Source organism: Triticum aestivum, chromosome 5D (assembly GCF_018294505.1).
Source record: "Triticum aestivum cultivar Chinese Spring chromosome 5D, IWGSC CS RefSeq v2.1, whole genome shotgun sequence".
Taxonomy (NCBI): Eukaryota; Viridiplantae; Streptophyta; class Magnoliopsida; order Poales; family Poaceae; genus Triticum; species Triticum aestivum.
The window spans coordinates 487,125,718-487,139,332 of record NC_057808.1 but is presented as its reverse complement, the minus strand read 5'-3'; the positions used below and the strand labels follow the sequence as shown (position 1 = coordinate 487,139,332).

The 13,615-nt window shown below is 42.8% G+C and overlaps 1 long non-coding RNA gene and 12 other non-coding genes across 13 annotated transcripts; all 13 read left to right on the top strand.

Moving 5' to 3' along the window:
* The first annotated feature begins 4,929 nt into the window (after positions 1 to 4,929).
* Positions 4,930 to 6,903, top strand: LOC123123058 (uncharacterized). The gene is made up of 2 exons (XR_006460477.1): positions 4,930 to 5,075; positions 6,644 to 6,903. It is a non-coding gene; the product is annotated as an uncharacterized lncRNA (long non-coding RNA).
* LOC123126486 (small nucleolar RNA SNOR75) lies at positions 5,202 to 5,287 on the top strand. Its single transcript, XR_006461726.1, has one exon. It is a non-coding gene; the product is annotated as a small nucleolar RNA SNOR75 (small nucleolar RNA).
* Positions 5,367 to 5,454, top strand: LOC123126495 (small nucleolar RNA SNOR75). Its single transcript, XR_006461734.1, has one exon. It is a non-coding gene; the product is annotated as a small nucleolar RNA SNOR75 (small nucleolar RNA).
* Positions 5,564 to 5,650, top strand: LOC123126490 (small nucleolar RNA SNOR75). Its single transcript, XR_006461730.1, has one exon. It is a non-coding gene; the product is annotated as a small nucleolar RNA SNOR75 (small nucleolar RNA).
* On the top strand, positions 5,772 to 5,858 carry LOC123126491 (small nucleolar RNA SNOR75). Its single transcript, XR_006461731.1, has one exon. It is a non-coding gene; the product is annotated as a small nucleolar RNA SNOR75 (small nucleolar RNA).
* Positions 5,921 to 5,987, top strand: LOC123126934 (small nucleolar RNA Z105). The gene has a single exon (XR_006462136.1). It is a non-coding gene; the product is annotated as a small nucleolar RNA Z105 (small nucleolar RNA).
* LOC123126921 (small nucleolar RNA SNORD18) lies at positions 6,085 to 6,166 on the top strand. Its single transcript, XR_006462124.1, has one exon. It is a non-coding gene; the product is annotated as a small nucleolar RNA SNORD18 (small nucleolar RNA).
* Positions 6,279 to 6,345, top strand: LOC123126933 (small nucleolar RNA Z105). Its single transcript, XR_006462135.1, has one exon. It is a non-coding gene; the product is annotated as a small nucleolar RNA Z105 (small nucleolar RNA).
* On the top strand, positions 6,443 to 6,523 carry LOC123126919 (small nucleolar RNA SNORD18). The gene has a single exon (XR_006462122.1). It is a non-coding gene; the product is annotated as a small nucleolar RNA SNORD18 (small nucleolar RNA).
* Positions 6,904 to 8,611: 1,708 nt separating the features above from the next.
* Positions 8,612 to 8,698, top strand: LOC123126499 (small nucleolar RNA SNOR75). Its single transcript, XR_006461738.1, has one exon. It is a non-coding gene; the product is annotated as a small nucleolar RNA SNOR75 (small nucleolar RNA).
* A 272-nt stretch (positions 8,699 to 8,970) lies between these two features.
* On the top strand, positions 8,971 to 9,057 carry LOC123126497 (small nucleolar RNA SNOR75). Its single transcript, XR_006461736.1, has one exon. It is a non-coding gene; the product is annotated as a small nucleolar RNA SNOR75 (small nucleolar RNA).
* A 49-nt stretch (positions 9,058 to 9,106) lies between these two features.
* LOC123126940 (small nucleolar RNA Z105) lies at positions 9,107 to 9,173 on the top strand. Its single transcript, XR_006462142.1, has one exon. It is a non-coding gene; the product is annotated as a small nucleolar RNA Z105 (small nucleolar RNA).
* Positions 9,174 to 10,458: 1,285 nt separating this feature from the next.
* LOC123126938 (small nucleolar RNA Z105) lies at positions 10,459 to 10,525 on the top strand. Its single transcript, XR_006462140.1, has one exon. It is a non-coding gene; the product is annotated as a small nucleolar RNA Z105 (small nucleolar RNA).
* Positions 10,526 to 13,615: the final 3,090 nt, after the last annotated feature.

The window sequence follows — 13,615 nt, the reverse complement described above, 5'->3', positions numbered from 1 at the left end:
TCTCTTAGCCGTGTGCGGTGCCCCCTCCACCATAATCCACCTTGATAATATCATAGTGGTGCTTAGGCGAAGCCCTGTGTCGGTAGAACATCATCATCGTCACCACGCCGTCGTGCTGACGGAACTCTCCCTCAAAGCTCGTCTGGATCGGAGTTCGAGGGACGTCATCGAGCTGAACGTGTGCTGAACTCGGAGATGCCGTGCGTTCGGTACTTGATCAGTCGGATCGTGAAGACGTACGACTACATCAACCGCCTTCTGCTAACGCTTCCGCTTTCGGTCTACGAGGGTACGTAGACAACACTCTCCCCTCTTGTTGTTATGCATCACCATGATCTTGTGTGTGCATAGGATTTTTGTTGAAATTACTACTTTTCCCAACAGGCAGCCCAATCCTTTTGAGGCAAAGGACAGGCCAAAACGGTCTCTTATAGTAAGCAAAGCGTTCTTGAGGGTACACGGGAATTTCATCTAGTCACTTTCACCATGTTGATTCGATTTGTGTTCGCTACTTTGATAATTTGATATGTGGGTGGACTAGTGCTTAGGTGTTGTTCTTACTTGAACAAACCTCCTACTTATGATTAACCCCCTCGCAAGCATCCGCAACTACGAGAAAAGTATTAAGAATAAATTCTAACCATAGCACTAAACTTTTGGATCCAATCGATCCCTTACGGAATAGCGCAAAAACTAGGGTTTAAGCTTCTGTCACTCTCGCAACCCATCATCTATTAACTATTCCACAATGCATTCCCTTAGGGCCAAATATGGTGAAGTGTCATGTAGTCGACGTTCACATGACACCACTAAGGGAATCACAACATACATACTATCAAAATATCGAACACATATCAAGTTCACGTGATTACTTGCAACATGATTTCTCCCGTGACCTCAAGAACAAAAGTAACTACTCACAAATGATAATCATGCTCAAGATCAAAGGGGTATTAAATAGCATATTGGATCTGAACATATAATCTTCCACCAAATAAACCATATAGTAATCAACTACCAGATGTAAGCAACACTACTAGTCACCCACAAGCACCAATCTATAGTTTCGGTACAAATATTGAACACAAGAGATGAACTAGGGTTTGAGAGGAGATGGTGCTGTTGAAGATGTTGATGGAGATTGCCCTCCCCAAGATGGGAGAGTTGTTGGTGATGATGATGATGATGATTTCCCCCTCCGGGAGGGAAGTTCCCCCGGCGTAATCGCTCCGCCGGAGGGCAAAAGTGCTCCTGCCCAAGTTCCGCCTTGGGGCGGCGGCGCTCCATCCCGAAAGTCCTCCCCTTATTTTTTCTAGGTCAAAATGACTTATATACCAGAATTTGGGCACCAGAGGTGGGCCTGGGTGAGCACAACCCACCAGGGAGCGCCTGGGCTCCCTGGCGCGCCCAAGTGGGCTGTGCCCACCTGGTGGGCCCCCTCTGGTACTTATTGGCTCCAATATTCCTCAAATATTCCATAAAAATTCTTTGTAAAGTTTCAGCTTGTTTGGAGTTGTGCAGAATAGGTGGCCTGACATAGCTTTTCCAGGTCCAGATTTCCAGCTGCCGGAATTCTCCCTCTTTGAGTGTACCTTGCATAATATGAGAGAAAAGGCATTAGAATTACTCCAAAAAGCATTATTATGCATAAAAACATCATAAATAATAGTAGGAAAACATGATGCAAAATGGACGTATCATTGTCACCCTTGCCCTCCAATACATAGTCCTATCAACATACAGTTAACCCTATGGTGTGATCCACACGCGCGCTCATATGATGGGCACCAAAGGGCATCAACATAACCACAAGCAAATTAAACCAATCATAGCAATTCATCAATCACCGATAGGACAACAAAAATCTACTCAAGCATCATAGGATGGCAACATATCAATGGATAATAGTACGAAGCATAAAGCACCATGTTCAAGTAAAGCGTACATCGGGCTATGGGAGAGTGGACCGCTGTCGGTGTCAAAACCGGCGGATCTCGGGTAGGGGGTCCCGAACTGTGCGTCTAAGGTTGATGGTAACAGGAGACAGGGGACACAATGTTTACCCAGGTTCAGGCCCTCTCTATGGAGGTAATACCCTACTTCCTGCTTGATTGATCTTGATGAATATGAGTGTTACAAGAGTTGATCTACCACGAGACCGTAATGGCTAAAACCCTAGAAGTCTAGCTTGTATGACTATGAATATGATGATTGGCCTCTACGGACCTAGCCCTCCGGTTTATATAGACACCGGAGGGATCTAGGGTTACATAAGGTCGGTTACAGAGAAAGGAATCTTCATATTTGGTCGCCAAGCTTGCCTTCCACGCCAAGGAGAGTCCCATCCGGACACGGGAGAAAGTCTTCGGCCTTCGTATCTTCACAACCCATCAGTCCGGCCCATGTCTAATAGGTCGGACGCCCGAGGACCCCTTAGTCCAGGACTCCCTCAACCGCTGAATATATAGATGGGGGAAGGTGATGAAGATGTTGGGGAAGATGACAGAGGTGTTGGTGTAGATCGCCTTCACATGATGATTACCCCGGCGGCGTTCCGGCGCCACCGGGAGCGAGGGGAGAGAGCCGCCCTCCTCCTCCTCCTTCTTCTTCTTCCTTGACCTCCCCCCTAGATGGGAGAAGGGTTTCCCCTCTGGTTCATGGCCTCCATGGCGGCGGGCGGCGGAGGGGCGAGAGACCCTCCGAGATTGGATCTGTCTCTCTGTTTCTCTTCTGTTCCGCGACCCAGATTTTGCCCTTTCAACGTTTCTTAAATATTCAGAGATTCGTAACTCCGATTGGGATGAAATTTTAACACGTTTTTATCCGGATATAAGCTTCCTTGCGACCAAAGGACACCTCCAACCGACCTTCGGGGTGGCCACAAGCCCCCTGGCCGCGCCCTGGGTAGGGGGCGCGCCTCAAGGGCTTGTGGGCCCCTCCGACATCATCTCGCTTTGATTCCGCTTCCTAAAAATCACATATATTAAAAAAAAACTCCGTAAATTTTATCGCGTTTGGACTGCGTTTGATATGGATTTTCTGCGAAACAAAAAACATGCAACAAACAGGAACTGACACTGGGCACTGGATCAATATGTTGGTCCCAAAAAATGATATAAAATGTTGCCAAAAGTATATGAAAGTTGTAAAACATTGGCATGAAACAATAAAAAATTATAGATATGACGGAGATGTATCACCTAGCCACATTCGAGCGTAAAGCCCCGTCCTCATCCGAGGTCAGAGAAAGAGTGTCCGCTATGCGGGCTACATGCCTGGCCAACGCGGACGAACCACTGCCACGATCTGACGTCAAAAGCTTGTAGTATGTGATCTTTGTGCGCACCCTTTCACTCGACGAGCTCGGGCGCGGACGGGAAGTGGCCGTGCACACGGTGTGAAGACCCAGACCGGGGGAGGCGATGTGAGGGTGCCTAGGGTTTGTCTTACTTAATAGGCAGGGCTTGACCTCTCACACGGCGCGCCGAAGTGGCGCCATGAATGCGAACACCAAACTATTAAGCCTCGGGGCAGACCGATGCATTTCTACACGGGTCCTGCATGCTGGTCCGACATGGCAAGTGCGTCTAGGCGGGCTCAAACCCGCCTCACATAGGTTGGATATGAGGGATGGCAGACAAGCCGAACGTACGAGTTGGCTTTGGAGGGTCCGGTCGGGTAGCGTTTTTTGGATCCGAGCAATGTCCAAGTTGTTCGTTCGGACATCAGGGGGAAGTGGCGTTATGGTTGTAGGTGCTCTAATATGTCCACCTGTAATTGCATGATCACTAATATCTTGAAAGAACTCAAAAAAAAGTATCTTAAAAACAATTTCTGTGATAAGCCAAAATACGACTTATAAAATGAACATGGACCAAATGCGGGGTAAACAAAACGAAGGTATGAACAATAGGATACAAAATTCTCAAAATCACTAATTAAGAGGTACCCCATTTCAAAGGTCATTCTCTACCTTCTATGGTGCTAATTAGTGCCACAGTCCATGTACGTCACTTCTCACAATCTAGGAGTTTTTTTTTATAGATTTGTTTTTTCAAAATAGTTCATCTTTTGAACCATGCATCCAAATCCCGAACCATTTACACCGTTGAATTTCTCGCCTCGAGATTCAAAACTAGATCCCATGTCAATGTTTCAACAAACTTTTTTTACGAAAAAAGGAAAACCAAGAAATAGTAGGAAACTGAAAGAAAAACGGTAATAAAAACCCAAAAAGGAATAAAACCGAAGCCCAGAAGCATAGTTTCATTTTAGCCTTTTTTTAGGAAGCACGGGCTTTTCTTTTCCCTTTTTTCGGAGAAGCGCGTGGAAGCATAATGTGTGGTTCTCACGCAGAAGCACAAACTGTGCTTTTCCCTTTTTTAAGGAAGCATTGCTCTATTTTTCCTTTTTGGGAAGCACAAATATTCTTCTTGCGGAAGCAAGGTTGTATTTCTCACGGAAGCAAGGCTGTACTTTTTATGACTGTTTTTATTTCTAGGAAGCACAAATGCGCTTCTCGGAGAAGCACATGCTGTGCTCCTCGCCCAAATGTGTTGCTTTCAGAAGAAAAAAAATATGCCAAAATAAAGAGGAAGCCAAGCAAAAGCCCAAAAACCATGTAAAATCCAAAAACACGTGCAAAAATAAAAAATAAAATCCCAAAGATGCGCACAACACGCGACACGTGGCGGCGGCTGGATGCACGACACACTCTCAGATTCTAGTTTTTTTACGGAGCGGTATATCGTGGAGCTACCCTATTTCTTGCGTTTTCTAGAGCGGAGCTAAATTTTAAGGAGCGAAGTAGTCCCAAACAGGCCGCTGTGGCCCAAGGAAAGTTGCTCCCAAAAATTCTAATCATCATCTCTTACAAATACATATGGGCCGAAGAGTTAAGGCCCAACTCAGCGCGTCCCGATCTGAGCCGTCCATCCATCCTGGTTAGGGTTCCTGTCCGACCTCTATAAGTACCACGCGAGAGCCGTCCTCGTACACCTCCGCCGCCGCACCAAGCAGATACCGAGACCCAGTCCGCCTGCTGCGCCGCCGCCACCTCCGCGATGAGGGCCAAGGTTCGTTCCCGATTCACCTCTACCTTACCTCTTGATCCGACTGCTCGATGCGATCTAGTGATTCCCTGCTGTTGCTCACCATGTAGAGCCCGCGTTCGGTAGTAGTAGTAGTTGCTTGTTTGCGGTTCTCTGTGATGATGAAAACAGATGACGAGTCCGATGCAATCCATTCTATAAACCATGTGGACAATCGAGGCATTTGTCTGAGAGAACATTAGATTTTGTAGATGCAGCTTGTTCGTCTGAGTCTAGATGTGCTTTGCATTGATCGGGTTCTTTTTGTTTGTGGGTTCTCCGTGATGATCAACACTGATTAGATGTCCGATACAATCCATTCCATTCAACCGTGGGGACAACACGAGGCATTTGTCTGAGAGAACTCTGGTTTTTTTTCTAAGCTTTTAATTTTGTTATTGCTGCTGCGTAGATGTAGGATAAGATTAGATTTGCTTGGCCGCCTGTGTCACTCAAGTCAACTGGGCTATTGTTCTCTATGATGATGAAAACAGATGACGAGTCTGATGTAATCCATTCTATTGAACCGTGTGGACAATCGAGGCATTTGTCTGAGAGAATACATGTCAATGCCCCTATTGCCTTTCGCTTCTTTTTCATTTGCCACAATGTCTGCAGGTGTCTTCATTAGATTTGCTTGACTGCTGGTGTTAGGTACAAAGTTGTTATTGTTGTGTTTGTTCTCTCTGATGATTAAAACAGATGACGAGTCTGATGTAATCCATTCTATTACGCCATGTGGACAATCGAGGCATTTGTCTGAGAGAACACTGATTGCTTAGCCATTTGCTTTGCTCGTTTTCCCCACTGTTTTGTGTATAATTGCGTCGTTGGCATGATGAGGAAGACAATTGCTGTCTGATCTATTTGAAGATAAAATCCTCCTACTCATTCTGAATGTCAAACGGACTGCAGATCTCTACTTTGCTTAACTAGTTATTTAGATATCTTAGCATAATTGTTTCCTATTTGCCTTTGAAATCCACTTTAGTTTGGGAAATGATGAAGAACAATTGGTCCGTGTTTCTGAAAATCATGTGAAGATATCCAATGAAACACTCAAATCTTCTGATTCTAAATCACATGAACTATCTTTCCATTTTCATTTTGGAATTGTTGTTATGTTCCTATGCATCTCCTAGAGTGCTCATTCTCCCCACCTTTTTTTTGTATAAATAATTGTGTTGGTTGGCATGATGAGGAAGACAATTGCTGTCTGATCTATTTGAAGATAAAATCCTCCTACTCATTCTGAATGTCAAACGGACTGCAGATCTCTACTTTGCTTAACTAGTTATTTAGATATCTTAGCATAATTGTTTCCTATTTGCCTTTGAAATCCACTTTAGTTTGGGAAATGATGAAGAACAATTGGTCCGTGTTTCTGAAAATCACGTGATGATATCCAATGAAACACTCTATCTTCTGATTCCAAAACAAATTGTACTTGTTATTTTTTTGCGAGGATACTTTCTTGTTATGTTCACGTGCATCTCCTAGAGTAGTACTACACAATTTCTGCTGATGAAATCTGTGGTTACTAAAATTTGCAGTGGAAGAAGAAGAGGATGAGGAGGCTCAAGAGGAAGCGCCGAAAGATGAGGCAGCGATCCAAGTAGGCGAACAACGAGGAGAAAGCTTAACCTTGTATCACTACACCAGTCTGTTGGGATGACAGGGTCTTTTGGTTCCTGATATGTCTGGGTTGTTCTGATGTTTTGGGGATGCCCACCCTTGTAACATGAGGATAATTATATGCTTTCCTTGAAGGCTGGATATTCGGCTTAAGAAGTATTATCGTCTATTTTTGATTTGTTGCCCTGCCTGTTCCTTCTTTTCTGGCATGCATCTGATGTTTTGAGTTTGTTTTGTTTCCATTTGCTTCTCGAAAGCATATTTACAACTGGAATTGCTATGAGTACTCAGTTTGTCCCGACAACAAGCGGACCTCATTATGGAGCTCTTCCTCTGCGACTCGGGTCTGTAGTTTGTTTCAGGCGCAGATTGACTTGGAAAGAGAGAAACAATTTAATATCTTCTCTTATCTTTGAGATGATCTTTAGAAAAAACAGAGATATATGTGCAATCTTTCTACACATTTTTACAAGGGGCACATAGTGCTCGAGGACGCATACCAAACATGCTCCGAGTCGCAAGGACGAGGTCCACCGGGTCAGAAGTCGGAGTCCGAGATCCACCTTGTTGCCGGCTTGCCACCCCCTTCGAGCCAGGTTTTGAGCAGTGCCGTGGAGTCCGTTGTGCTCGTCGAGTGACTGCCATCCAGTCCTTGCATCTTTAATGGCCAATGAGAGCTGCAATGGCGCTTCCAGCCCGACCGTCACGATTGCTGGTGCCCTGCTTTGTACTCGCCAAGCCGAGGTGTTTATCGGAAACCGGCCAAATACCAGCGTATTCTGAGAAACGGGTGTAAATTTTCCAGGGCAAAAACAACGATCCAAATATCAGCGGTTCTGGTGTATATTTTAGGGAGGGATTCGACTGGAAAAGGAAGTTCCAACCGAGGCCTTAGCATCCAGGTTGCAGCCGACGCTCGCACCAGCATCAGAGTTCGAGGGCTTGGGCCAGGATAATCTCGTGCATGACTGGATTCAAGCCGGGCAAGCCGTCCACTCTCGAGGACACATACCAAACGTCCTCCGGACAACATCCACACCTTGTGACCAGGAACCAAACCAAACAGCCTCAAGAATCATCATTGTTTGACATGTTTTCACGATGCCACTCATTCCCAAGCCGCCGTGGTGCTTCAGTGCACCACATTCGCATCAACAACAAGTGATTTTGTCTTCACGCGCTTATAGCAGACAAAAGAGGCTAAAATGTGTTGAGCATGCGTTTGGTTAGCATCACAAACATTGTTAATCACGGGTCACAAGAATGCGTGCGCGCGTCGTGTGAACCGACTTCTAGAAAGGAAATAGCAAAGATGATACTATATACTACTTGTGGTCAGGTACTTGAGGTAACAAGTTTGCACATGGCGAGGTTATTTTTCAAGTCCCTTCCTGCAAATTTGATGGCTCAAGTACTATCGCAATTATGAATGGCGGTAGGTGACTAATAGTAGAAGATATCAATCTATTACTATTTCACTAATTTTCTTCGGTGGAATCTATCATTTTGCTAGAGCTGGCAAAGAGGTCATGCTCAAGGTCGGGGGCCTGCAATATTTCACACTTGAGTGAAAGTATGCTTGTGTGTCACAGGCTAGCTTAAAGCCGATGTGACCAAATATCAATACTAACTCGTGGACACTTTTTAGACAATGGAACGATCACTAGGATGAAACATTCAATAGCAACCGTGCTACACGATGATATGCTAATCTTGAAACATTTACTTAATTTAAACCACCGACGAGAAGCAACACATATTTTGCTCTGTGGTTGCTACTACGTATTAGATGTAGTGTGTGTGCACGTGTTGATAAGAGAAGATTTGATAGGCCACCCATGAGCCATGACATCCAAGTCAAATCGTGAGGATTACTAGGGTTATTTTCTCTATGATGATGAACATAGGTTAAGAGTCTGATGTAATCTATTATACCAAACCGTGTGGAATAATGAGGCATTTGTCTGGGAGAATACTTATTAAACTTGCCCCAGCATTTGTCTGCTTTTTTACTCATTATGTGTGCGTATGTGTTTTGCTTGACTACTCCCTCCGTTCCTAAATATAAGTCTTTTTAGAGATTCCAATATGGAATACATACGGAGCAAAATGAGTGAATCTATAGTCTAAAATACGTCTATATACATCCGTATGTAGTTCGTATTGAAATCTCTAAAAAGAATTATATTTAGGAACGGAGGGAGTACTGGTGTTAGGTATAAATAGTTGATATTGTTGTGTTAGTTCTCTGTAGCGATTAAAACATATGACGAGTGTGATGTAATCCGTTCTATTAAACCATGTGGATAATCAAGGCATTTGTCTGAGAGAACATGCTTAGTCTTTAACTTTGTGACTCCATTTTAGGATTAACTGCGTTGTTGGCACAATGAGGAAGACAATTGTTGTATAATCTACCTGATGATAAAATCTTCCTACTCGTTCTGAAGTTCAAAACGACTGCATATATGCTCTCTTTCGGAGAAAGGTTCATCTCACTCTTTCATTCTTATCACTTTTTGCCAAATACTGTGTTGTAAGATCTGCCCTTGTTTCGTTTACCCTTGATTTCTGTTTGTTCATTTAACCAACTGATCATCATGCAATGAGGCCGATCAACTTTGAACACTATACTCATGTTTCCAACAATTATATGTTTTCTTGTCCTACTTTGTACTCTTCACATTTAAAATTATATTGTACATTGTGTACTGATTTGTACATCCTTTTGCAATTATGTGGGGTGAAAGAAGAAGAGCATGAGGAGGCTCAAGAGGAAGCGCCAGAAGATGAGGCAGCTACTCCAAAGGAAGCAAATTGCTAACTCATCAAGCGTCAATAAGACATGTTCGTTCATCTCCCTTTGCTAGGGTATCCTAGCCACAAGAGTGAAGAAAAGTTTGAAGAGAAAATTTTACATCTTGTGCATGAGGAAGATTTTGGAGTGAAGCATCATATTTTTAATGTGCACTACAGACACCCAGTGATAGATGTTTTCCCGGGGTCACTCATTCCAAGCAACTTATAAACTGAATATGGTGTGTGTGTACCTTTACATCACACATATTGTACCTCATGTCGATATGTTGTGTGCTTTCTTATACATCGCCCAACCAAGTCGACGACTAACCTTAATGTAGTAGATTTCATAATTGAGCATGGTTTGTTCCTAATAATATGTTCCAACAAATTAGCCTCTACTAGAATCATAGAGCATAAATGAGCATATGCAATTTATATCTATGAAGTATCATAAGGTGGCTGGTCATATGTGAAATGAGTAGTAGTTTGATGGTTATATATAGAGGCACACATAGAGCAAAATATAGTTGGTAGGTATCATAAAGTAGATTTATTAAAAGCGCTTTCTTATTGGAACATGTCAAAGTTATACATTTAGACTACCACATGAACTATGTGGCTGAAAAGATAGTTGGTAGATCTCATCCATCTCTTTTCATGAAATGAATGAGCTACATATAGTACATGCATGTGTCCTTGCATCAAATATAGACGCACATAACCACAAATTTATTATGTCATCATAACCGAAGTGACAAGACATCAAAAGCCACTGTTGTAAGAATAAGAACAACTACCAAACGGATAATTGTAATTGCAATGCATGTCCAAAGAAATCATCATACAGTACACACATATAATGTATTTGATTCTAATATCCTCCTGCTCATTCTGAATGTCAAAATGACTACATACTAGCTTAATTGCGTCATTGGCATAATGAGGAAGATAATTGTTCTTTGGTCTATTTGATGCTAATATCCTCCTGCTCATTCTGAATGTCAAAATGACTAAATAGGTGCCCTCTTTGTAAAAAAGGTTCATCTCATTCTTACAATCTTAACACTTCATTTTCCGAATATTGGATTGTAAGATATGTCCTTATTTTCTTTACTCTTGCTTTTTGTTTATTCATTTAACCGGCTGGTCAGCACACAATGAGGCAGATCAAATCCAAACACTCAATCCTCACGTTTCCAACAAATAAACTACATGGTATTGTTTTCCTACCGTGCATGGTTTACATTAAACTTGTGTTGTACATTGTGTACTGATAAGGCGTCATATGGTGCATCAACAATCCAGAAGGTTAGGATATGGAGAGATAATTAGCTCCCAAGAGGGAAACTGAAAGTGATTGGTAACATGGTGAGGTTGGAGAAGGGTGTCAGATCTTATTGATCCAACGACTAAGAGCTAGAGAGAGCAACTTGTAAAGGAAATTATAACCATGCTTGACCTTGAGGAGGTCTTACAGCTTCGTTTCAAAAAATTGTTGGGACTGATGTTATTTCCTGTCACCCTAAAAAGTTTCGATGGTTCACTGTTCGCGACGCCTATCAAACTAGCTGGTGACCAAGAAGGGTCCAACGTTGCACATGATGGAAACCGGAGTATGTGGGCTCACATTTGGTGTGCACAAGTCCCTCCGCATATCTGTATCTTCGCTTAGAAGCTCGCTGTCCGTCCAATTTGACCGATGCAAGCACATACCGAACACCTTACCTCAATGTTCTATTTGCGGTGTCCAGGCTACAATGAGTACCATGCCTTTTAGGTAACATTTAGTGATCAATGGAGGACCAGGCTACAGATCATGGCTAAGCAACATTGTGGATGGTTTCCATCATTTTGCTGTTACGACTTCAAGGATTAAAGTTTTCAGAATTCGCCAGCAGAACAACGATGTTACCCATTAACTAAATACAAATATAATTGAGAAAATATTAGGTGATATAGAAGCTTAGGTGCTACCATGATACATACTCCTGTGAGCCGTTGGATCTGAGATCTAAGGGTGTCAGTCATGCACTAGTAGAAAACAGGGCTTTCGTTCGGGCCTGGCCAGCCCATTAGTCCCGGTTGTGCATGAACCGGGACCCATGGGCTGCATTAGTCCCGGTTCGTGAGCCCAGGGGTCCGTCCGGGCCACGTGGGCCACTGGTCCCGGTTCGTCTGGACCTTTTGGTCCCGGTTCCACGCACGAACCGGGACTAATGGGCCTCACCCCTGGCCCATGACCATTAGTCCTGGTTTGTGCCACAAACCGTGACTAAAGGGTTGGTCCTCGTTGCGGTCAGAGTTTAGTCCCACCTCGCCAATCGAAGGGCGCTCACACCGGTTTATAAGCCCGTCCATCTCTGCCTTGTTGAGCTCCTCTCAAAATGAAAATAGATGCCCTTATACAGGGAATTTGACCTAAATTCATAGTGAATTTCTCTGAAATTCATAGAAATTTATTATGAATTTAGGTTGAATTTTCTCTATAAGCGCATCTATGCTCATTTTTTTATGTTGGGGTTGGCGATCTTTAGACTTTTTGTGTGTTGAATATGCACCATTCAAAATCAGTCTCTGCTTTGAATGGTTCATTTTGAACACACAAAAAGTCTGGAGTTCAAATAAGTTCAAGAAAATGAAATCTCTTTGTAACAGATGAGTTTTTGTCCGAAACCCTGATACTTTGAAAGAGATTGTCCATTTTGTTCACGAAGTGCATCCACCTTTTGCCGGGACCCTCTCAACTTTTTAGCACATGCTATGTGGGTGAAATGATGATACCATGCCAACTTTCAACCTTTTCAGAGTTCATTTGAAATGCTTTCAATTTTCAAGTTCATTTGAAAAGCTTTTCAATTTTAGGGTCTTATGGCTTTGAATGGTGCGTTTTGAACACACAAAAAGTCAGGAGTTCAAATAAGTTTTAAAAAATGAAATCCCTTCGTAACAGACGAGTTTCCGTATGAAATCCGGATACTTTGAAAGAGATTGTCCGTTTTGTACACGAAGTGCATCCAGTTTTTGCCGTAACCCTCTCAACTTTCTTGCACATGCTATGTGGATGAAATGATGATACCATGCCAACTTTCAACCTTTACAGAGTTCATTTCAAATGCTTTTCAATTTTAGGGTCTTATAGCTCAAAATAATTAGTAAATGCATGAAAAATGGTGCATGAAAAATAACAAATAAAATAAATAAGTAATTAGAAACAAAATAATATAAATTTTATTAAAATGTATAAGTAGAAACAAAATAAAATAAACTTTAATAAAATTTATGAAACTAAAATTAACAAAGTATTTTCTGTTCAAAACATTATAAGAAACCTCTAGTATTATTGAAACTAAAATCATATAAAATTGATGCAACTAAAATTATCGAAGTATTTTTTGTTCAAAATCATTAAAAGCAAAAAGAATTTTCATAAAGAACTTTTTTTGATAGAAACTTTAATAGCAAAAAAATTTATCATAAAGTAAAATAAATAAGTAATTAGAAACAAAATAAAATAAATAAGTTTTTTGTTGTAAGTAGAAACAAAACAAAATAAATAAAGCAAAAAAGAAAACAAAAAAAGGCAAAAAATAAAAAATATGCCACCTACTGGGCCACCACGGCGTGAATACGACTAGAAACCCATCCATGGGCCAGGATTCAGGCCCGCAGGAGGCCCAGTAGGCCCACAGGCACATAGTGACAGATTAGGCCCGAAAGCCTGCAATTGAGAGGAGCTCGAGAGGGTGGGCGCAACAGCGCTTATAAACCACTCTCGAGCCCTCTCAACTAGCGAGGTGGGACTAAACTTTTGGCCGCGACGCGGGCAGCAAGAGGCCTTTGGTCCCGGTTGGTGCCACCAACCGGGACTAAAGGGGTGCATTGGTACTGGTTGGTGCCACCAACCGGGACCAAAGGCCGCCGCTTCCCGCCCTTTGGGCTGCTGAAAAGAGGCCTTTGGTCCCGGTTGGTGGCACCAACCGGGACTAAAGGTCGCATTCGTCCCGGTTGCTGTCACGAACCGGGATCAATGCTCCGTCTATATATACAGCACTTGTGAATTTTTTCGTTCAGTTCTTCGATCCCGCCCC